General features: G+C 41.8%; 1 long non-coding RNA gene across 1 annotated transcript; it reads left to right on the plus strand.

The window, feature by feature from the left end:
- The first annotated feature begins 10 nt into the window (after positions 1–10).
- LOC123480437 (uncharacterized) lies at positions 11–2,834 on the plus strand. Its single transcript, XR_006656452.2, has 3 exons — positions 11–387; positions 936–1,067; positions 2,116–2,834. It is a non-coding gene; the product is annotated as an uncharacterized lncRNA (long non-coding RNA).
- Positions 2,835–24,536: the final 21,702 nt, after the last annotated feature.

Raw genomic sequence — 24,536 nt, forward strand, 5'->3', positions numbered from 1 at the left:
CTTCCGGTTCTACGGAATCCGAGTTGGATCTAGTTGAGTCAGGATTCACAAACTCTGATTTTAGCAACCTTAAACCAGGGGCTTTGGTGGAAATTTCGGATAACGGGAGCTGGTTCTTACCTGGAGGATGGTGACGCTCAAGTCTTAGCGCATAGGTAGTTAAGTATAGGGGAAAAAACCTGCTCTGAGAATGGAGTGAAGGAGGAACGGCAGGCGGCAAATACAGAAGCTCCATTCGGTGGGATTTGGAGTTTGGTGACTGCGGAGGAACCAGGCTCGGGGCCACACCTTGCTTTAACCTTGGTTACCTCGTTAACGAATCGGACGGCACAAATCCGGCTCTTGTCCCCCCATCCCCGCTGCTTTTCCATTCTCAGACATCAGCAGGTGATCTCAGCGGGGTGTTCTCTATTTTCTGGGATGTAATTACTTTAGGGCCCCTGTTGAGTGATCTATTTGCACGCCTTACCTTTCCTCCTCTAGGTCTAAGTCCCTTTAGAAGGCTGGAGCCAGGTTCATAACTACTTCCCACAAAGATTAGCCCAGAACTTAAAGTTGTCATTGAATGCCTTTGGAATGAATGAGTGAGGAATCCCTAGTAACGAGAAAAGCTTTCAGCTACCACTCATACAACAGGGTAAACAAACAATTCCCCTTGAGAATGAAAACTCGAAGACTAGGTTTGGGGAGAGACGAAGCAGGGAAACTTATATACCAACATGGCTACGTGCACAGACTCCGGGTCCCTAGTTCCAAGGGGCGTTAAAAAGCAGATACCTCATCAAATAAATGTGGGGGTTTATACCAGTTTCGTTGCCGCAGATCCTCTAGGGGCTTTTAATACATCATTGCGCATTGGGACTTACAATAAGAGGGGGGAATTAGGCTACCCTTCCTAGTGTTTCCTGAATTATTTTTTTGTGTCATTATTTCAGAGAACTTGGTTGGTGTTTGATGAATGAGCTTTGATGCTCGTTGCACTATGTTCACGTAACTCTGGGAACACCCTCCAGGACTGCTGTTCTCATATTCCACGGGCCTTCCTATCTCCTCATACTGTCTCCGAGGTTTGGTCAAACTTTTCTGTGGTCCTTCTAAGAAATCTGGATACAGTTGTAGACCATATGTATTTTTTTTCATTAGATGGAGAAAATAGAGTGGGTATGAGGAAAGTAGTAGTTTGAAATCAGCAAAGGTCTTTGAGAGATGCACAGCCCATCAGTCTAAAATGTCATTGGCAATCCTTGCTTGACTCTTGAAGTAAGCAGATAAGGATAGAGAGGTTTATGCCACTCTAGCAAGGGTAGCGTGTTGTTTGAATTCTTCAAGAAGCAGGTGCCCAGACATGATTAGATGTGCAAGAGATTTATTGGGGGAAGTGCTTTCGAAAGGATAAACGGGAGGAAGCAGGATCATGAAGCAGGTCTGATACCTGTGAACGGAGAAGGAAGGAAGCTGGATAGGAATAACCTCAACTACAGCGCAGTTCTAAGAAATTTTGGCCGGACTGAGGGGAGTTCCTTACTTACAGTCACGTGTTGGAAGAGTCTTGTGTCTGGCAGGAATGGGCCAGCACTCGGAACCCTCAGTCATTGGCTGGGAACAGCTCATGGTACAAATAAATGCCTTGGTGGATCCAGAGGGCCAGCATCTGGGGCTGTCAGTCAGCTATGCTCCTTGCAGCAGGAAATCTGAGTGGTAAACTTTTATGAACACCAGGGGGAATGAAGTCAAATGACCAGGGTGTGAATTTCAGCTTTAGCACTTAATTATGGGAAGTTATCTAACTTTTTTAAAAAATGATTTTAGAGAGAGAGGAAGGTAGAGAGAAACATCGGTTTGTTTATCCACTTATTTATATATTCATTGGTTGCTTCTTACATGTGCCCTGACCAGGGATCGAAACCGCAATCTAGGCATATGGGTATGACACTCTAACCAACTGAACTCCCCAGTAAGGGCCAAAAGTTATCTAAATACTTCATCCATAAAATGGAAATTATTAAAGTATCCACCTCAAAGGGTTGTTATGAGAATAACGTGACAGGATATTCTGGGCATTTTGCCCAGAACGTTGAAGACTTCAAAATGTTAACTATGTTGTTATTATTATAGGTACTTGTAACTGGTACAAAGTCAAAAGTCTCAGGCCTGAGGGAATTCTGACAGCTGGATAAAATGTTGAAAGGAGGAAGAAAGTCTTCACCTGTGTGTCATACCATGTGTGTAGAGCAAAGTACCATACTCTGTTCCAGGATCTTTGGAATATGATCCTTTCTCCCTGTTCCTCAGAACAAAGTTATTCTCTCCTGAATTTCCCTTCCAAAGACTTAAGGGAAAAGGACAGCATCCATGTTTCCCTGCTAGATTGACATGGTTGGTATGGGGACTGCCCCCACCTTTGCAATCCCTTGAAGAATTCAGTGTGATTATTTATTCTATGTGCCTACTGTGGATATCAATAACGCTGTAAACAGAGGAGAGTTCCAGGCTCAGTCAAGCAAATTAGAAAATATTGAAAAGGTCATGGCAGTAAAGTACATCACTATAATCCACCGAATATATGAAGCTTTAAAATACTAATTGTCAGGATGGGCGGGGATATCCACCTGGCAACCTAAGCCCACCCCTTATCCTATCAAACCACCAATGATGGACTGTGGCTTTGCTCCAGGAAACCAATCCCTAGCCCCTGAGGGGAGCCAATCAGAATTTGGTGCTTAAAACCCCCGACGACGCCGTATTTCCTGCTTGGGGTGACTTCCTCGCCCGATCCACTGACCGGAGACTTTTGCCCGGGTGTGCAAACCCCAATAAAGCTCTGTACTGCCTAATTTTGTGGCTGATTGGCATTCCTTTCTTGGCAGAGCCTAAGAAAACCTTTCACTAATGCCTTGACTTTTGATAAGAATTTACAAGGGATGAGAAAAATGAACTACCTCAGTGCATTTTTATGACCAAAATTAAAAGCGGGGTGGATACACCTAACCCCTGCTAGCAATCTTAAATTCATTGAATTACCTTCTGTCTTCATAGAATTCTGTTTCTATGGAACTCAATGTGCTGGGGAGCTGTGAATACTTTGGAACCTTCCCTGAAAACAAAAGGAGAGAGAATAGGTGGGCAATAATAAAACGACTTGGTGAGACATCTTCACACATGAGACCAGGCTAATAGCCAAGTGAGTGTTGATGTGTTGATGGTTTCTCCAGGATGTGGGGAACCTGACCCCCTGGATCTATGACGTGGATTGGCTCAAATGCGTGACCTGTCCTTTCATGGCTCATGCAGCAGGGATAGCTCTACACAGATTCTACTCCTCTGCGCCACACCAAGCAGAAGTGATTGTTAACTAAAGACCGTGGCTTCGCAGCCCATGGAAAGAGTAGAAAGAAACGTGAAACTATGTGGCTATCTCACATCCAGAAGAGTCCTTGATATCTATAGGAATTCTGAGTGAAGCAGCCATGGGCTTGATTTGGAACTATTTCTGGGAAATACTCTGTGAAAAATTACCTAGGAAAGAACTTACATATACAATCTCATAATTAAAATCACAAGTGGTGTTACTGTCTAACCTTCTTCAAAACTTACTCTGCCATCTGAGCAGCTTCATCAAGGGAAGAGGCAGAGGAAGTAGCACTTACTGTACACAGCATGCCCAGTGTTAGGGTGGTTGTTGACATGCGCTGTGAAGGAATTCACAAAGAAAATAATGTGCAAAGAATAAAGGTTTTATTTTACTTTCCCAAGACAGGGAAAGGGCAGGGTGCACCGATATGCACCGGCATTGAGGGATGGGGTATTTGAGCTTTTACAGGATTATAATTGGGTTGAAAAAGTCAGTGAGGGAGTTGCTGTTGTGCGGCCCCTGGGCTGTTGGGGCATTGTAACAGGAGGCTTCAGTTTGTTCCAATGTTTTCTTCTGCCTGTGGTTGTAGGGAGTGGTTAGTTCTGTTCTTGCTTTTCAGTAATTTCCAGTCCTGGGGACAAGCTCAGAAGACTAAACTGGCAGTCATGTTTAACAAGGTCATATGCCTGCTCAGCAAATGGCACCACATAGCAAACGGCACTGACTTTATCCTTTCACCCAGCACTAATCCCCACAGCAGCCCTAGGAAGTGGGTATTATCCCTGTTTTACAGATGAGAAAACTGAGGCTCAAAGGATTAAAAACATTGTACAAGCTTCTAAGCTAGTAAATGGCTGGACTGAGATTCCAATCTGGATCTGCCTGGCTCCAAAATCCAAGCTCACTCTAAATCACACAATGCTAATGGCGACACCTTTCCTGTGCAGGGACACCGATGACCTTAAAAAAAGCCTCAATTCAAAAGCCACCCCTTTTTTACTTGGGTGGTAATTGAAGACCTTTCTGTCTAAACATGTCTTCCTCATTAATACCTGTAATTTCCTGTTAGGAGCAGGTTGCTGTGGCTTTAGTTCTGATTTTCGTTTAAAATGTAAATTATTCTGAGCAATGAAACACTGTGAATAACTGTTTCAAGTATTTCATTTCTTTTTTTAAAATATATTTATTGATTATGCTATTACAGTTGTCCCATTTCCCCCACTTCACTCCACCTTGCCCACCCCCTCCCTCCCACATTCCCCCCATATAGTTCATGTCCATGGGTCACACATATAAGTTCTTTGGCTTCTACATTTCCTACACTATTCTTACCCTCCCCCTGTCTATTTTCTACCTACCATTTATGCTACTTATTCTCTGTACCTTTCCCCCCCTCTCTTCCCCTCCCACTCCCCTGTTGACAACCCTCCATGTGATCTCCATTTCTGTGGTTCTGTTCCTGTTCTAGTTGTTGGCTTAGTTTGCTTTTGTTTTTGTTTTAGGTGTGGTTGTTAATAACTGTGAGTTTGCTGTCATTTTTATTGTTCATATTTTTATCTTCTTTTTCTTAGATAAATCCCCTTAACATTTCATATAAGGGCTTGGTGGTGATGAACTCCTTGAACTTGACCTTATCTGAGAAGCACTTTATCTGCCCTTCCATTCTAAATGATAGCTTTGCTGGATAGAGCAATCTTGGATGTAGGTCCTTGCCTTTCATGACTTGGAACATTTCTTGCCAGCCCCTTCTTGCCTGTAAGGTCTCTTTGGAGAAATCAGCTGACAATCTTATGGGAACTCCTTTGGAGGTAACTGTGTCCTTTTCTCTTGCTGCTTCTAAGATTCTCTCCTTCTGTTTAATCCTGGGTAATGTAATTGTGATGTGCCTTGGTGTGTTCCTCCTTGGGTCCAGCTTCTTTGGGACTCTCTGAGCTTCCCAGACTTCCTGGAAGTCTATTTCCTTTGCCAGACTGGGGAAGTTCTCCTTCATTATTTGTTCAAGTAAGTTTTCAACTTTTTGCTCTTCCTCTTCTCCTTCTGGCACCCCTATAAATCCGATGTTGGAACATTTAAAGATGTCCTGGAGGCTCCTAAGCCTCTCCTCATTTTTCTGAATTCTTGTTTCTTCATTCTTTTGTGGTTGGATGTTTCTTTCTTCCTTCTGGACCACACCATTTATTTGAGTCCCAGTCTCCTTCCCATCACTATTGGTTCCCTGTACATTTTCCTTTGTTTCTCTTAGCATAGCCTTCATTTTTTCATCTAATTTGTGGCCAAATTCAACCAATTCTGTGAGCATCCTAATTACCAGTGTTTTGAACTGTGCATCTGATAGGTTGGCTATCTGTTCGCTGCTTAGTTGTATTATTTCTGGAGCTTTGACCTGTTCTTTCATTTGGGCCATGGTTTTTTTTTTTTTTTTGTCTTGGCTTGCCTGTTATGTATAGGGGCGGAGCCTTAGGTGTTCACTGGGGCTGGGTAACACTTGTCACTGCACTGTGACGCTGTATGTGGGGGAGGGGCCGAGAGGGAGCAATGGCACTTGCAGCACTCTCTGCCGGATTTCAGTCACTCCCTCCACTATACACAATCAAACTGGGCCCCTCTAGTGCTGATTCCCGAGTGGGTGGGTTTGTGCACACTCTAGGCCCCTGTGGGTCTCTCCAATGAACTCTCCTGTGAGGCTGGGAGTTTCTCCTGCTACCGCCTCATTCCCCATGGGTGTTTTTACTCAGAGGTTTGAGGCTTTGTTTCCCTGAGCTGGAGCCCTGGGTTGCACAGTCTGTTTCGCTCCCCTGCTGGTCCTCCGGTTTATCTATGCACAAATGTGGGGCTGTAGGGGCTGCTAGCTGTTGCACTGCCTGCCCCAGTCGTTCCGCAGTCCGCCACATCTCTGGGTTCACCAGCCGCCGCGTTGCTGCGAGTCCTCTCCACTTTAGCTGCCCATCTCCGCACCTCCTACTGGTCTGGATGAATGTTTCTTCTTTATCTCCTTGGTTGTCGGACTTCCGTGCGGTTCGATTTTCTGTCAGTTCTGGTTGTTTTTTGTTTTTAAATTGTTGTTGTCCTTCTTGTGGTTGTGTGAGGAGGCACAGTATGTCTACCTACGCCTCCATCTTGGCCGGAAGCTCCGCCCAAATACTTCATTTCTTAAGGGAGGCCTCCATAGCATTAGACATGGGTCACCTGGGAAACAGAGGAGTTATAGAAAAAATGGCAGATAATGGAGTTGGATGTGCCCAGTTATTAAGTCTATATCAGAATTTAGCTGAAACTGAACACAGTGATCCTTTTTGCTTTTTTTAAGGGAAAATAAGTTTAATATTTTAGAATGTGCACACCTATTCCATGATATTGCTATAAATGAGATATTCATACATGAGAATGCTTTGTGATGTAAATGGATTAATAGAAACAAGGTGTGATTTGGTACTATTTCAATTTGTAAATGAGTTTAGTTTTTATGCCTAAATATACCCTTTCTATTCTTTGTGGTTCCATTTCCTTGACCATGCATCAGATGTAAGTGGGGCAAAAAATAATTGGACTGTAGAAACAAATTATATAGACCAAGTATTTGCTCTAGGAACAAATTATATAGACCAAGTATTTGCTCTAGGAAATAATGTTTAATATTTGAGACTGAGAGAATTACATTTGAGGAAAAGATTGAATACATTTGTTCACGATTTTCAACATGTTTTTCTCTTCCTGTTTTAAAAACACAATTGATGTTTCTATTGATTTGACTTCTAAGAATAAAATAAAATTAAAAATTAAGAAAAAGTGACTTCCGCCCAAGATGGAAGCATAGGTAGACACACTATGCCTCCTCCCACAACCAACCAAAAGAAGGGCAACAATTTAATAACAAAAAACAACCAGAAGTGACAGAAAATCAAATTGTATGGAAGTCCGACAACCAAGGAGTTAGAGAAGAAACACTTCCAGACCGGTAGGACGGGCGGAGTTGGGCAGCGGGGCAGAGAGGACTCGCAGCAAGGCTGTGGCTGGTGGACCCAGTGAGGTGGCGGATTGTGGAGCGGGGCGGGCGAAGCTGCAGCTGGCCTGCGAGGCTGCAGCTGGCCTGCGAGGCAGCAGCTGGTGGATGGGGTGACAGACTGTGCAACCCAGAATTCCAGCTGGGGGAAATAAAACCTCAAACCACTAATTGAAAACACCTGTGTGGATTGAGGCGCCAGCAGGAGAAACTCCCAGCCTCACAGGAGAGTTCATTGGAGAGACCCACAGGGGCCTAGAAACCCACCCACATGGGAAGCAGCACCAGAAGGGCCCAATTTGATTGTGGGGAGCAGCAGAAGTGACTGAAAGCCAAGTGCTAAGCAAGTGGCACTGTTCCCTCTTGGGCCCCTTGCCCACATATAGCCTCACAGTGCAGCATTGTGGGTTGCCCCGCCCAGGTGAGCACCTAAGGCTCTGCCCCTTTACCTAACAGGCAAGCCAAGACAAAAAAAAAAAAAAAAAAAAATGGCCCAAATGAAAGAACATATCAAAGCTCCAGAAATAATACAGCTAAGCAGCGAACAGATAGCCAACCTATCAGATGCACAGTTCAAAACACTAGTAATTAGGATGCTCACAGAATTGGTTGAATTTGGCCACAAATTAGATGAAAAAATGAAGGCTATGCTAAGAGAAACAAAGGAAAATGTACAGGGAACCAATAGTGATGGGAAGGAGACTGGGACTCAAATAAATGGTGTGGTCCGGAAGGAAGAAAGAAACATCCAACCACAAAAGAATGAAGAAACAAGAATTCAGAAAAATGAGGAGAGGCTTAGGAGCCTCCAGGACATCTTTAAATGTTCCAACATCGGATTTATAGGGGTGCCAGAAGGAGAAGAGGAAGAGCAAAAAGTTGAAAACTTACTTGAACAAATAATGAAGGAGAACTTCCCCAGTCTGGCAAAGGAAATAGACTTCCAGGAAGTCTGGGAAGCTCAGAGAGTCCCAAAGAAGCTGGACCCAAGGAGGAACACACCAAGGCACATCACAATTACATTACCCAGGATTAAACAGAAGGAGAGAATCTTAGAAGCAGCAAGAGAAAAGGACACAGTTACCTCCAAAGGAGTTCCCATAAGATTGTCAGCTGATTTCTCCAAAGAGACCTTACAGGCAAGAAGGGGCTGGCAAGAAATGTTCCAAGTCATGAAAGGCAAGGACCTACATCCAAGATTGCTCTATCCAGCAAAGCTATCATTTAGAATGGAAGGGCAGATAAAGTGCTTCTCAGATAAGGTCAAGTTCAAGGAGTTCATCACCACCAAGCCCTTATATGAAATGTTAAGGGGATTTATCTAAGAAAAAGAAGATAAAAATATGAACAATAAAAATGACAGCAAACTCACAGTTATTAACAACCACACCTAAAACAAAAACAAAAGCAAACTAAGCCAACAACTAGAACAGGAACAGAACCACAGAAATGGAGATCACATGGAGGGTTGTCAACAGGGGAGTGGGAGGGGGATAGAGTGGGGGAAAGGTACAGAGAATAAGCAGCATAAATGGTAGGCAGGAAATAGACAGGGTGACGGTAAGAGTAGTATAGGAAATGTAGAAGCTAAAGAACTTATATGTATGACGCATGGACATGAACTAAAGGGGGACAATGTGGGTGGGAGGGGGTGTGCAGGGAGGAGGGGAGTGAAGGGGGAAAATGGGACAACTGTAATAGCATAATCAATAAAATAGATTTAAAAAATAAGAAAAAAAATTAAGAAAAAGCTATCTTAGAATTTACCAGCAGAGGGGAGTAAAGGAACACAGAACATCTTTCAGTTTAGGATCATTTTTGTGACTAAATAGGACAGCAAAGTCCTCAAATCCATGCTTTTTTAAAATTAACCAATGAATCCATGTGAGAATATTAAATTTTGTGAATAGCTCAATCTATAATTGAGACAAATGAATAGAGATCTGTAGGTCACAGAGGTATTGACTTCTGATCAGAAGTTACAGAAGATGAGAATGAGCTACCTCAGTGCATTTTTATGGCAAGTTTGCCAAGTGTGAAGTTTTATTTTCCACGTTTCTTTTAACAGTAGTGGAGTCAATTTTACTATACTAAATATTTTTTCTTAATTTTTCATGACTATTTCTTTTTTTCAATCTTATAACACTTAAACTACGTGATCAGCACATCACTGAAAGAGTGAATTGCATGCATAATGTGGTTACTTTTTTTTTATTGTTGTTCAATGACTCCATTTATCCTCCTCCACCCCCTCGCCCCACCCAATCCCACCTTCCACCCTGAATCCTACCCTCCTTTGGCTTTGTCCATGGGTCCTTTATACATATTCCTTGACGACCCTTCCCCTATTTTCTGCCATTACCCCTCTTCCCCTTCCCTTCTGGTACTGTCAGTTTATTCTTTATTTCAATGTCTCTGGTTATATTTTGCTCACTTATTTGTTTTGTTAATTAAGTTCCACTTATAGGTGATATCATATGGAGTTGTCTTTCACTGCCTGGCTTATTTCACTCAGCATGATGCTCTCCAGATCATTTCTTAATATGCATTTACAGTGACATTCCAGTGAAATGCATTTTCAAAGGCAGCTCTCTGTGTATGTCGCTGTGGATGGAAGTTTGACTTTTACAAACTGTATCTTGGACATGTCATCTTTATTTATGTTGATGTAAGACATATCCAAAGCTGCAGAGAATTTTTATGAGTTTATCTGAGCCAAACTGACAGCATATGCCAGGAAATAAGATCTCAAATGCTCCTGAGAATAACAGTTTTGCAGCTTCTTTTATGCATTTGTAATTAAGGAGAGAATATATGGAAAACTGGAGAAAGTAAGGTGGGATAGTTAACAAGATTACGTGCTTTCTTAAGGGTGGTTATGCCTTTGAGGGGTATTATTCTGACATCTCAAAGGTGAGCTAACCTCAGTGCAGAAGAGCAAAGGACAGGACTTACTTCTTACCTTTCACTGAAGAAGTCTGGGGCAGGTGTGACCTGCCACCATGACCTACCTAGTTAAGAATTTGTGATTTATTACGACACCCCTTTTTTGTTCATGTTTAAATGAAGGGTGTATGTGGGAACATAATCTGATACTGGTTTAAATTGTACCAGCTATACACACACCTTTGAGAATCCAGTTATTTACCTCTAGATGGATGCTAGTTAACGTTCCAAAACTTCTTTTTCTAGACCTTGAAGGGAGGTGACTTGACAGATTAGAATATATGAACTCTTACCTAGAAGGAATGTATCAAAGCAATCATGGTCAACAACCTGAAATATATATTGAGTGATTCCTGCAGTAGACATTAGAGACACAAAGTGTTTTTGTAAAGATTCTATTTATTTATTTCTAGAGAGAGGGGAAGGGAGGGAGAAAGAGAGGGAGAGAAAAATCAATGTGTAGTTGTCTCTCATGCCCCCGCTGGGGACCTGACACGCAACCCAGGCATGTGCCCTGGCTGGGAATCGAACTGGTGACCCTCTGTTTTGCAGACTGGCACTCAATCCACTGAGCCACATCAGCCAGGGTGAGACACAAAGATATTGAAGAAGAGTCCATTGCCTTGAGAAAGAACAATGTAGTTGAGGAGACAAATTAGAGTGTATTTTGCAATAAGATATCTCATAGGACAAAGATGGTCTATTACTAACACATTATCCAATATCTACTCAAAGTAATATTCACCAAGTTTCTCCCTCACATTCATTCAATTCATAGTTTACATGGTGTAAAGTTAAAAGATAAACTGAGCCCTGGCCAGTGTGGCTCAGTTGGTTGGAATATCATCCTGTGACCCGAAAGGGGTTTAATTCCTGGTCAGGGCACATGCCTAGGTTGCAGTTTTGGTCCCTGGTTGGGCATGTGTATGAGAGACAACCAATCACTGTTTTTCTCTTGCATCAATGTTTCTCTCCCTATCTCTCTCCCTCCCTTCCTTTCCCTCTTAAAAAAAAAAAAAAAAAAAAAAAAAACAAGGAAAAAATGTCCTCAGGTGAAGATAAAAAATAAAATTAAAAAAACCTGCACCTAGCTTAAAAAATATTAAACTTTATTAAAAATTTTAAGATCAGAAGAACCTATGCACTCCTATGTTCATAGCAGCATTATTTACAATAGCCAAGGGTTGGAAACAGCCTAAGTGCCCATCAGTAAATAAGTCAATCAAAAAACTGTGGTACATTTACACTGTGGAACACTACACAGTAGGAAGAAAGAAGGAGCTTCTACTCTTCAGGACAGCATGGATGGAACTGGAGAATATTATGCTAGGTGAAATAAGCCAGGCAGCGAAAGACAAATACCATATGAACTCACCTATAAGAGGAACTTAATGAACAAAACAAAAAAGTGAACAAAATAGAACCAGAAGCATGGAAACAAGGAACAGACTGACAGTGACCAGAGGGGAGAGGAGTAATGGAGGAAAGAAGGGAAGGGTCTAGTCAAGGAACATGTATAAAGGACCCATGGACATGTGGACATGAACAACAGTGTGGGGATTGATGGTGGGAGTGGGGGTGGGGCCAGGGAGAGCCACTGGGGGGAAAAATTGGGACAACTGTTACAGAACAACAATAAAATGAAATAAATTAAACATATCTGTAATGTATCTGTATACTGGATAGAAAAGTAAAACATATCTTACTGTGCAAAAAAAATTAAAAACTAGTGCTTTACATTATAATAAAAATGAAAATAATTAGCTGAAAAAAGAAACTTTGTTTATTTGAGTAAAAATGGATTCCAATGGAGTGGTGCCAAACCGGAAATAGTTAGGAGCACTCCGCTGACAGGAGCTGCAGAGACTTTTACAGAAAAGAGGCAGAAGCACAGCAAGGATATTATTGACTGGCCACAGTTTAAAGCCTAGCTGACTGCTTGTGATTAGTTGTCCTTAGGTTTTGGTTTTATAATCTTGAAGCATTGACGAGCTTAGATTTTTGTTTGCTTACTTAGGCTGCCAAGGCATTAGAGCCACATCAGTGTAATGGCCTCCTTGCTTAATTAATTTAACAGTGGAAACCAGAGTTTTGTGCTCTTAGGGGAGAGTTCTAATCTAGTAGACTGGAGAAGGAAAATGTCAGCTTTAGACTTCGTTACATGAAAGGTCACTCATCAATTTCATCTTCATTGTCTTTTTAAATTTTTTATTTTTATTGTATTTTTTTTTCATTACCATTTATCCCCCTTATGTCCTCTTCCACCTCCACCCACCCCCTGTTCCCTCTGGAATCACCACACTGTTGTCCATGTCTATGAGTCCCCCCCCCCCTTTTATTTTAGATGCTCAATCTCATTGGCTTTTATACAAGATCTAGGAGAAATACTCTCCTCTTTGCTTTAATGAATATACTATATACATTGGTACTTTCTTGGCTTAGTAGCTTTGAAGGTCTTCTATTCCTAATGATACTTCCAGTCCCAGAGCTTCAAGTCCTGGTAGAAGGACTTGATATGTTATCTATTAACCCACCAGGGTTCCAGAGTGTGTCATCAGTTGATAAGATAGGATGGATTTGTTCCTGATATGAGTAAGAGCCTCAGAGTTCAGAACACCCGGCAGTCAAGGAATTTTGGGAGAATTGGGGAGGGCCTGATGAGAAAATGGAATTGTAAAGGGATTCAAAGAGAAGGTAAAAATAAGAACATTAAAAGGGAGTAAAAAAGCAGTCCAGGTAGGAGACAGTGATTAGTAACAAAGCAATTTGGTAAAGTTAATTTGTATTCTGGAACCCACAAAATGGAGGCTGACCCAGTGGCACGGTACCTGTCACAAATCTAAACCTAAATCAACCTGCAGTTTTGGGAAATACCTGCCAATCACAGTCCTCCAACTCAGCTTTAGCTCTTGACCATACCCTAGAAAATAAGACCCTCCAGCCTGATAAGGAAACCCCAGCCTTCTGTTCAATCATATCCTGTTTTCATGTTGCCTTTGTTGTAAATTTTGAGAATTTTTAATTATTCATTTTTATACAGGGGAGAGGGAAACATCAATGTGTGGTTGCCTCTTGAGCACCCCCTAATGGGGACCTGGCCCACAACCCAGGCATGTGCCCTGACTGGGAATTGAACTGGCGACCCTTTGGTTTGTAGGCTGGCCCTCAATACACTGAGCCACACCAGCCAGGGCTCATGTTGCCTTTTCTAAAGCTCTATAAAATTCACTCTTGCCCCAAATCCATCAGTAAAAATGCTCCACTGCTTGTGAGGCTCTGTATTCTCCCAATCCATGGATTGTTTTCTCTTGAATGAAGGACAGCAAATTCATTTTCTAACTGTTTTAGTCTTGTCATTTGACAAGTTACATACTATAAAGTATCTGATGAGTTTAAAGAATGATGAATACTGAGAGAGTTGAAGTAGTAAATTTCATTCAGTCTTCCAGAGTTTAAGGAATGCCCTATTAGAAAACATGCAAAAAAGAGAGGAACCTGTCCTGGATCTAAACCACACACCTGGGAGCTACTTCAGTAGTTTCTCTCTCCCCAAATTAATTGTATTGAATAGCTAATGAAATAACTCTTTCACAGGTTTGGAGAGAAATAGTAGGTGTGCAAGATTCCTAGACTACAGTGGTTGCCAAATCAATATCAGCTCTCTTGTCATTCCCATCATCATAATCCATCTTAGAAATAACTATTTTCAAAAAAATGGTAGTTGGTAAGCAATAAGTGTTATAAATCTCTGAGTGTTATACAAAGTACATTATCATCAATAATTTTAATAGTAAGCCCTAGCTGGTATGTCTCAGTGGATTGAGTGCTGGCCTGAGAACCAAAGGTCGCAGGTTTGATTTCTAGTCGGGGCACGTGCCTGGGTTGAGGGCCAAGTCCCCAGCTGGAGGCATGAGAGGCAACCACACATTGATTTTTCTCTCCCTCTCTTCCTCCCTCCCTTCCTCTCTCTCTAAAAATAAATACAATCATAAAAAAATAATTTTAATAGTAAATACAAGCATAAATAATAAATGTTGTATTTCTCTATTACCTTCTCATACTTTGCTCAAGGAAATAGTCCCTTAAAACTCATAAAAGTGTTCATACTTCGGTCCTATTTATAATTCTCTGTGGCAACTTTTTTTCTATTTTTCTCTAGCAACCAACATAATGCAACTACATAAATGGATGGAAGTGTTTCTAAATAAAATCATTCTAACAACCCTTAAGAATTTTCCCAGTTTCTGTTCTAGAATGGACATAAGTACTATTTGTGCATCGTGGACTAAATGATTTAACTGATTTCAGTGTCAAGGAAGCAAATACCCTTTGTGTTTTATGGCAAGCTCTCCCTTTCACAAGGACTGCCGAATTTGTGGGAGAAGGAGAGAGAACAAAATGAAGTATGGGGTTACACTTGCGCTTTTAAAAATATATTTCATTGATTATGCTAATACAGTCGTCCCAATTTTTCCCCTTTATCTCCTCCACGCAGTACCCCAATTCCCTCCAGCACTCCCCCTCCTTAGTTCACGTCCATGGGTCACGCATGTAAGTTCTTTGGCTACACCATTACCTACACTCTCCCTAACCTCCTCCTGTCTATTTTGTACCTACCAATTTGTGCTTCTTAATCCCTGCACCTATCCCCTCCTTTTCCCCCTTCCCCCTCCCAACTGATAACCCTCTAATTGATCTCCATATCTATGATTCTATTCCTGTTCTGCTTGTTTGCTTAGTCTGTTATTTGGATTCAGTGATGATAGTTGTGAATTTATTGCCATTTTAATGTTCATCACTTTGATCTTCCTTTTCTTATATAATTCCCTTTAGCATTTCATATAATAATGGCTTGGTGATGATGAACTCCTTTAGTTTTACCTTGTCTGGGAAGCACTTTATCTGCCCTTCCATTCTAAATGATAGCTTTGTTGGATAGCTTTGTTGTAGGTCCTTGCTTTTCACCACTTTGAATACTTCTTGCCCGTCCCTTCTTGCCTTCAAAGTTTCTTGTGAGAAATCAGCTGACAGTCATAGGAACTCCTTTGCATGTAATTGTCTGCTTTTTTCTTGCTGCTTTTCCAGTCAGGATGGAGGCACAGGTAAACATGCCTTACCTCTTTGCACAACTATAGCAAGAAATACAGCTACACTACAAAACAAATACCACCCAGAATTGTCAGAAAAATTGAGCTGTGTGGAAATCCGACAACCAAGGATTTAAAGAAGCCACATTCATCCAGATGGGTAGGAGGGGTGGAGATGCGGAGAGGCATGGAGATGGGAACTGGTGGTCCCAGTCCATGTGTGGTAGATAAAAAATGGGAGGGATACGTCAGAGCAAGGGATCCCAGTCCCAGTCCAAACCACCCAGCCCAGGGTCCCAGCACCAGGAAGATAAGTTCCCATAACTTCTGGCTGTAAAAACAAGTTGGGGTTGGAGCAGCAAAGGAACCTGCATCCTATTAAAGGTCCTGCAATGGACTTGACTCACACAGACCCACCCACTTGGGATTCAGCACCAGGGCAACAGCTGGAAGGGCACCAGTGGCATAAGGGGAGAAAGTGAAGTGCAAGGAGGGAGACGGCTTCCTCCTGGGCAAAACTTCAGAGGCCAGGCAGTGGCGTTGTCCTCTCTGCCCTATACACAGCAACAGAGTGCTGACATGGGTTGCCCTGCCCTGGAGGTTACCTAAGGCTTCAACCCCATACAACTTAACAGGTGTGTTAAAACAGGGAGTCAAAGCAGCTCTACCTAATACACAGAAACAAAAACAGGGAGGCTGCCAAAATAAGGAGACAAAGAAACATTTGCACTTAAAATAAGTCTATTTCCAGGTCAAATCATTTTGGTAGATAATGTTAATGACTTGGTTGCTTAGTAACCCTATCATCAATGAACTGAGGATTCCTGTTTTGCTGGGAAATCCTAAGGAGCAATACCTAGGAAAATTCTGCTATTGTTTTGTGGATCGTTCAAACTAAAACGTGATTTTTATAAAAGATTTAATTGGAGTTTAAATGGCTGAGAGAGAAGTAGAAATTTAGGTCATAAGTTTTTTATTTCTCTTGTTTTAATAATGGAGAAAGAAGTTGATCCATATTCCATCTTTGCTGAGAATTACCGTAAAGCGCAAGAAGGAATGACTCCACTTATGTGAGAGAGACATGAGCCCTGGAACCTCTGTCCTTGACTCTGCTCCGCTTGTACTTCTGAGCCTACCTAGCTTTTCACTGCAGGATCATGTTTCATTAATTTTCTCCCATTTCCATTTCCATTTATTCCTTCTCTTTGGTTTCTTTTTCTCACTAAAAAGTTCTGGAGACCCAGCTTTAAAAAAAAAATTGTATTCATTTATTTATTTTATAGAATTTATTGGGGTGACAGTGGTTAATAAAATTATATCAGTTTCAGGAATACAATTCTACAATTCATCATCTGTATATTGTATTGTGTGTGTTTACCACCCCACGTCAAGTTTCCTTCCATCACCATTTATCCCCCCTTTACCTTTTCATGGTTTTTGAATAATTAAATAATGCTGAAAAAATAATTAAATAATTTCATAAAAGGCATATATTAAGGAAAATGTTTCTAAGATGAAAGTGAAGCTGGAACTTCAAAATATCTCTACTGACCTTCAGTGACTTATAAGAGTTCACATAAATCCTCCAAATAGCCATACTTATCAATCAAAAAGTGGACCTCAGTTTGAGCTGATTTTTTGGTCTTTAACAATACATTCAGCAGCAGGAAACTTCTCAAAGTTTCCCATTAGGGTTTCAGAAATTTCCTTTTTCTGAACCTACACATTCTTATCTCTCCCATGGAAAACATAAACACCAGGGGTGAAATGGAATTCACGGTTCTTAAATGATCCCCTCTTCTATCTAATAGAGCTCATTTTCCATCATTGAACCTCTGAGGTTACTACAATAAAAAATCCTGTTAGCCACTGAAATTGAGCAGTTGATTCAAACTGGTGAAACTGACAAGGAGAAAACCTGTGAAAGTTGCTACGTGCCTGGGGTGCCATAGGCAATCCCTGACATAATACTACTTCCCTCTATATCTCCAGCTGGGGGACTGAGCACAACCCCCAGTCCTGCCTCCTCATCCCTTCCAAATCTGCAGGAAGTGCATCTCTGCTAGTTTGAGCCCTGCCATTTCTAAGTTGCCTGGGAGCTATAGGAAAGCATCATTAACTCAATCTGTGTTAACCTGAAATGCTGAAAATAAAAATAGCATCTAGGAGACTACTTCCCTAGATCCCTGTTATTTCACATAAAGATTTTATTCCTCCTTAAGCTACTGTTGCTTGCTGGCTATCTTCCTCATTACAGCTGCTCTTTTATTATTCCAGCTTTATTGAGCTGTAATTGACATATCACATTGTGTAAGTTTAAGGTATAAAACAGGATGATTTAGTGTATGTAATATGTATATATATGCAAAATGATTACCATGCTAAGGTTAGTTAACACATTCATCACCTTACATAATTATATATATTTGGTGGTGACAACATTTAGGATCTACTCTTTTTATAGTTTCTCTTTTAAATTTTTATTTGTATCCAGTTCTGCCTGGAAGCAAATTTACTTGGGAAAAGGGGAAATATATTCCTCCCCTCTGTGCAGAGGCAGGAAACAGAAGGCAGCAGGTCCATTATATGAATGGGATTTCTTCCCTAGTCCCACATGTATTTATGCAGATGGAACCAAGTAAAACTGAATTTCCTTCAAAAGCAGGCTTAGTGGGAGAAATCACAAAAGCTCAAATCCTTTAGAAGCCCCTTGAGGAAATATGGAGGAAGAGAGGTCAGGTGTGGATGCAACCCCATGCACTTATACTTGGGGATGGTAGAGGGTTTCTAGGTTGATGGTGTGTGTGTGTTTGTGTGTGATACAGAGGCCTACAACAATGTACTAAATCATGCTTTTGATATGTTTGCTTGCTCATGTGTTTTGGTATGAGGTTGCCACTGAGCTGCTGACACATGGCTCCTTTCCTCCTTTAGCACATCATCCTGGGAATCTGTTGCCTGGTTTTCTGATCCCAGCTGAAAGAGATTTCCTGTAGAGAGTCATGTTACCCCCATGTTTCTTCCCAACTTACCTGTGAAGATGACCGTATAATTTATCATATAAACCAGGACACATTTCAAAGTCAAAGTGGGCACTAAAAAACTTAATAGATAGTAATTGACCTACAAAAAATGAAAACATGGATGTACAGTCAAGAGTTCACCCTTAGGCACCTGGGTAATGGCAGTAAACCAGGTCCAGTTTCTCAGAGGGTTCAGGGGGACACACTTCCCCTCCAAATACACTGGCAGCCAGGGAGAAACTGGAAGATCATTGGGCCGTTCTATTTGTGTTTCACACTCTGGCCTCAAAAAATCTTTTATTTTGTTTGTTCAGATGCTTATTAACAATCGTCTATTATTGTCTGTATTAGTTTGCTAGGGCTGCCATAACCAAATACCACAGACTGGGTGGCTTAAACAACAGGAATTTATACTTAGGGTTCTGGAGGCTAGATGTCCAAGATAAAGTTGGAGGCAGGGTGAGTTTCTCTGGAGGCCTCTCTCCCTGGTTTGCAGACGTCCACTTTTTCTCTGTGTCCTCACATGGTCATTTCTCTGTGCACGTGAAATGTCTCTCTGTGTGTGCTAATTCTTTTTTCTTATAAGGTCACCAGTCAGATTGGATTAGGGCCCACCTTAACAGCCTCATCTTAACTTAATCACCTCTTTAAAGGCCCGATCTTCAAATACAGTCTTCAATACTAGGGGCTAGGACTTCAATATGTAAATTTTGGGACAAACAATTCAGTTTATAATACTGTTTCTTCTCAATGTAGCTCTCCCTCATGTGAGGACATAGCAAGAAAGCAATCATTTATGTACCAGGAAAGGGACTCACCCAACATTGGATCTGCTGGCACCTTGACCTTGGACTTCCCAGACTCCAGACTGAGAAATAAATATTTTACTATTTAAACCACCCAGCTTCTGGTATTTTTGTTGAAGTAGCCTGAATGGACTAAGACAAGATTTGATCATTTTGCAAACTGCAAATATGTGGATTTACTGAGAAAATCTGGATGAGGTGGCATGGTGCTGTGCCCGGCCTCCAGTGATAGTGCGATATCATTGGAATTGAGCCAGGGGCTCAGATATAATGAAATGTGAACTGGGGGGGCAAAGAACACCAAACAATACTGAAGTCAAGTTTCTTGAATGTCAAGTGCCTACTGAAGTCAGAAAGTCCGTCTGTTTCTTTAGAATGAGGGGCCCCACCCAACATCCACGCTGAGGGTGCCTGGATGCTATTCAGTGTATCAGTGCTCATTATCCCCAGGGGGTGGCAGCAGGGAAGCCCCAGTGACATTTCCTGATTTCTGTGGTGTCGACACAGAAAAGTGATCTGCTGGGGCCAGAAATTTGAAAAGAAATGCAAAAAGTATTATTTAGCTTTCATTATTTGTAGCATTTATGGGCTGCAGATAATTAAATCTAGGGATGGAACCATGAAATCACCAGGACTGGAGGAACTTTGGTAGGTTTCCAATTCATTTTTCTGCCTTCAAGGACGGCCAAATCATGACTAATGAGGGATCGGGGAACACTTGTGACGAGATCTTTTGGCCTAAATGGCCAAATGTGATTGATCGGTGGGTCCAATGTATATTTTCCAAGAACACCAAGCAATTCTCCAATTCTCAGCAGACTGAGTGTCCTACAGTTTAACCCAGTCTGACACTACCTGGAAACAGTATCATATCCCACAAAGTAAAAGCTCCGCCCCTCAAGACTGCCCTCACTTCAGAGGCATTCACAGGACCAGGTTGTTATATGTGTTTCTGACTGACTGGCTATAATATAAATTGGAGGTTCCTCTGACCCTTCCCTGGGTTTGATTCATTGTCAAGAACAGCTCATGGAACTGAGAGCTCATGCATTACTTCCTTTTACCAGTTCATTATACAGGAGACCACAGAAGGTGCCGATGAACAGCCGGATGAAGAGGTACACAGGGTGGGGTCTGCAAGGACCCCAAATGCTGGCGCATCTGTAACCGGAGTGTCCCGCCCTATCAGCATGCAGGTGTGTTCACCAACGTGTAACCTCAACAGCTCTTGTTCAGGAGTTTTTATAGAGCTTCAACTGAAGCAGTCCCCCACTCCCTTTCCCAAAGGTATATGTGTGTGACTAAAAATTCCAGCTCTGTAATTGTTTGGTCTTTCTGTTGACCAGCCTCACCCTGAGGCAACCAAGGGGCCCCACTCTAAGTCACCTAATTAGCATAAACTCTGTTGTCTCTGGTGTGACTGACAAAAAGATACTCAGTATTCGAGAAATTTCAAGGGAGCTTTGTGCCCTGAAAAGACCAACTATATTTCTTCTTATACCGTAGGGGGAAAGGAAAGGCATAGTTTTCCCATTCAATTGTGTTTTAAGATGAAAATAAACACAAAAACCTTTTATTCAAACAGGTATGTAGAGGCATTTGAAGTTTGTGTCAAGGGCTGAAAAGAATGTCCAAAATAAATAGTTGGTTGGAGAAATGGATGTGAATGATACAAAAATAAGGTAGTCAGACAGGGAAGGACCTGGAAGTCTCCATTTTAAGGGGGGAATCCAGAGGTGCCTTTCAGCTGAGAAGGAGCAGATTCAGAGTCAGAAAGCTGGAATGAGAGCCTCAAGTGTCTGGCAAACCAGGAGGAAACACACCAAGAAAATAAACCAAAGTTTGAACCCAGTGAGTCTAAACAAATTGGCTAAGGTTGGCATCTAAGGATCAAGGAACCCAGGGAGATGGGCAGGGAGCAATTTCCAAACCTCCACACAGAAGGGCAAGTTCCACACTGCCAGTTTAGTAGTTGTGTGAGTGCTGATCAAACTAGCTGCCTTTTTTCTCACTTCTCATGTATTCTGCCAAGGTTTGGCAGACAATGCACTTGTGACTTGTGTTGCACCCACTGACGCAAGAAACAGATGTTCGGAGACTTTCAGGACGTTTACAGAGATGTTACTTTAATGGCCAACTCTTTTAACCTGTGCAGGGGTGGACTCTCGATGTGTCCCGGAGACACGGTGCTCAGAAGAGCTGCAGACGAGAGCCGCGTCGAACGCTCACAGGCTAGCTCTTTTATACAGTGAGAAGCAAGCAAGCAAGTTACAAAAGCGGGAGTTGCTGTTATCTCTGCATAGCTCTTGGCTCTGGAGGAATTTTGCTCTGGGTTCAGGAGGAACTATCTGTCTGTCTCCTGTTGATAAGCTTATTTCGGATGATGATTTGTTTCTCTTCCTTATCCATTCTAGTGACCTTCAAGAGGTTTTCTGCTTAGCAATGCTTATAATTCTCTAGCCCTCTTTCCTAGCTCTCAACAACTTGGCCTGACTCCACTCACCCAGCCTCAGCTCCCAGCTTGCCCTCTCTGCTTCAGCATCTAGCTTCAGTTTCCTCAAGGCCTCTCCACTGCTGAGGTGCTGTTTATTCTCCCTTCAGGTCCTCACCCTTCCTATCCACCTGTAACACTCCTCCCTCAAGAGTTACTTTTTGGGTGAAGACTTTACACAAACTGTATACACCACAAAGTTAAAAATCCTTTTGTCTCTACTAGCAAGGCATGTTGACATGCCTCTACTGTAATATATCACATATAATTTTAAACAGTAATTTTCTTATAATTTTAGTTAGAAGTTGTACCCAATTAGAACGCTTCAAACAGTGTGACTCGCAGAGTGGTTTGCAACCACTGCTTAATCTGACCCCTGGCCCTGCCCTCACTCACGGACCCTCGAACTGTAATAGTTTTAGGACCCAAAGCTGATGTCAGTTCGAAAAGTTACAGGTGGGAGGGAGGAAGCCACAAGTTATCGACAACTTCTGATTTAATTAGAAAGATTTGCTTTTCATTACCTTGGTTCAAGTAAAAAGATCTCTGGCACACGAATAAGTAAATCAACAAGAAATGCCATGATTTCTTTTTTCCAGTTAAAGCTGGAGTGCTTGGCCTCCGACATATTTCTCTTCACTATAGTGCTTTACCCCCTGAAGCTTCATTATTTCCAGCATGACACCAAGTATCTCCTTAGCAACATCTCAGATGGGATGGATCAGATTTATCTATTTTCTAATGAAGATTACTTCTTTCTTTAAAAAAGAAAGCATTTCTTTTATAATTACAAATCTGAGCCCAACAGAACATGATTTCAAAAGCAACCAAAAATCAAATGCAGCTTTATAACCCAATCTCCTCCACGTGGAGGTCTAATGATACCTTAGAAGGTGTAACTAGCCTATGGATAAAGTCGCCAATGCAATAGCCACAAAATGGCCAAAAAGCAGGCTATGAGAATGAGTAGAAACCAGAGAAAAGCGAGAAGCCTCTGTAATTGGTCCTTGAATTATCTGAAAACCTGAGCCTGATCATAAATGAGGAATTTCAGTGTTTTTTCTGGAAATAACATGAAGATATGACATCCTTTCATTCCATTTAGGGTCATCCTGAATTCAAGCTCTTTCTAAGGTCTGATTTTAAACACCTGAAAGGGCAGAACAAGGTTTTATGGTTGTGGATTGGAGAGGAGCTGGGTGTTCCATCTTCCAATTCATTACCCTACCTTATCTATGGTTTTGGGTAATCAAGCAAATAATGCCCTTGACAATCATTCTCCCTCTTTAACTCCAAGGCAAGGTAATTAATGAAGGCCAGAAGGGGATTGTTAATGGCTGTTAATGAACCACAATGGAAGGAATTACTTAGGAGAGCACTCTTAGAGCCTATAAAGTACATGAACAAGAGGAGCTTGGGTATCTAATGTTCCTTGTCCTTCCTGTCACTGTTCAGCCATAGAAGGACACCTTGAATGCAAAACAGCTGGGGAATTTCCATGCCCTAGCCCTGCCTGAGTATGCTTGTATAACTTTAAGTGGCTATTTATTTTCAACCCCATGATAATTTCTATGGAAACTTTTCTGGGACACACACTTAACCCATAGCCCACAGCAAAATATAATGATCAAGACAATGAACTGATCACCCAGGATTTGTTCAGCACTGTGTGATGTAATGGGAATGTCACACATACATGTTTAAAAAGGACGTGAGGTACTCTCTGCACTAAAGAAGTCGTCATCTCAGGGGAGCCATGTAATGGACACACGAAACAAGTGATGACCAGTGCGAACTGATAGTATACAGTTAAGGGCTAAAGATGTTTACAGAATGAGACAAGTATGTGAGCAAAGCAGGTTTAAAGGTGAGGTGGAATCTAAGCTGGGCCCACAAAGAATCAGAGCACGCAGAGCAAAGCAGAAGCGGCATGGATAAAGGCAGGGGGAATAGGGCCTGTAAGAGAACAGTGACCAACCTGCCTCCCTAGAAAAGGATTTCATGCCAAGGTCTGCAGAATTATCCTTCTTTCTTCTTCCTTTCCTCCTTCTCCTCCTTCTGACGTTTAAAGAGACAATTTGAGATTACCAAGTTCTACTATGTACCCTCCAACACACACACACACACACACACACACACACCAGGAGATGGACTGAGTAGTTCACACGCATCTTTGGTGACTTGGTGACACAGCATGAAACTAGACTCAGCCAAGAAGTTAGATTGTGTAATTGTGAGTCTGGTGTGCAAAGCCTTTCTTACTAGGGCATGAGATGAGCTAGATAGTGTGAAGATAGATTGTAAAGGGTCTGAATTTCAGGCAGAGGAGTTCAGGCAGATGATGCAATAGACAAGGAGCCTCTGCAGGAAGAAGTGTTGGGAATAACTACTTAATAATGCCTAAAATTTATTAACAGATCATTATGTGTCAGGCTCTGCTAAGGATCTCACATGTATATTCTCATCTAAGGCTCACAACAGCTCTCTGGGGTGCTAATAAAATTCATTCCCATTTACAGATAAAGAGACAGGCTTAGAAAAATTAGCTATCTTGCCCAAATCAAGTAAGAGGAAGACCCAAATTTCTTCCAAAACCCCAGTTCCTACAGATTATGCTTTATGGTATCTCATGTAAGTCTAGCTAGTTGCCTTCTTATGTTTTTGTTTCAGAAACCCCTAAAACAATGGTTCTCAACTGGGGGTGATTTTTGCCCTTCAGGTACATTTGGCAATATCAGGAGACACTTGATTATCACCACTGGTGAGCAAATGCTACTGGCATTAGTGGGAAGAGGCCAGGAATGCTGCTAATAAACATCCTGCCAGACACA

Source organism: Desmodus rotundus, chromosome 7 (assembly GCF_022682495.2).
Source record: "Desmodus rotundus isolate HL8 chromosome 7, HLdesRot8A.1, whole genome shotgun sequence".
Taxonomy (NCBI): Eukaryota; Metazoa; Chordata; class Mammalia; order Chiroptera; family Phyllostomidae; genus Desmodus; species Desmodus rotundus.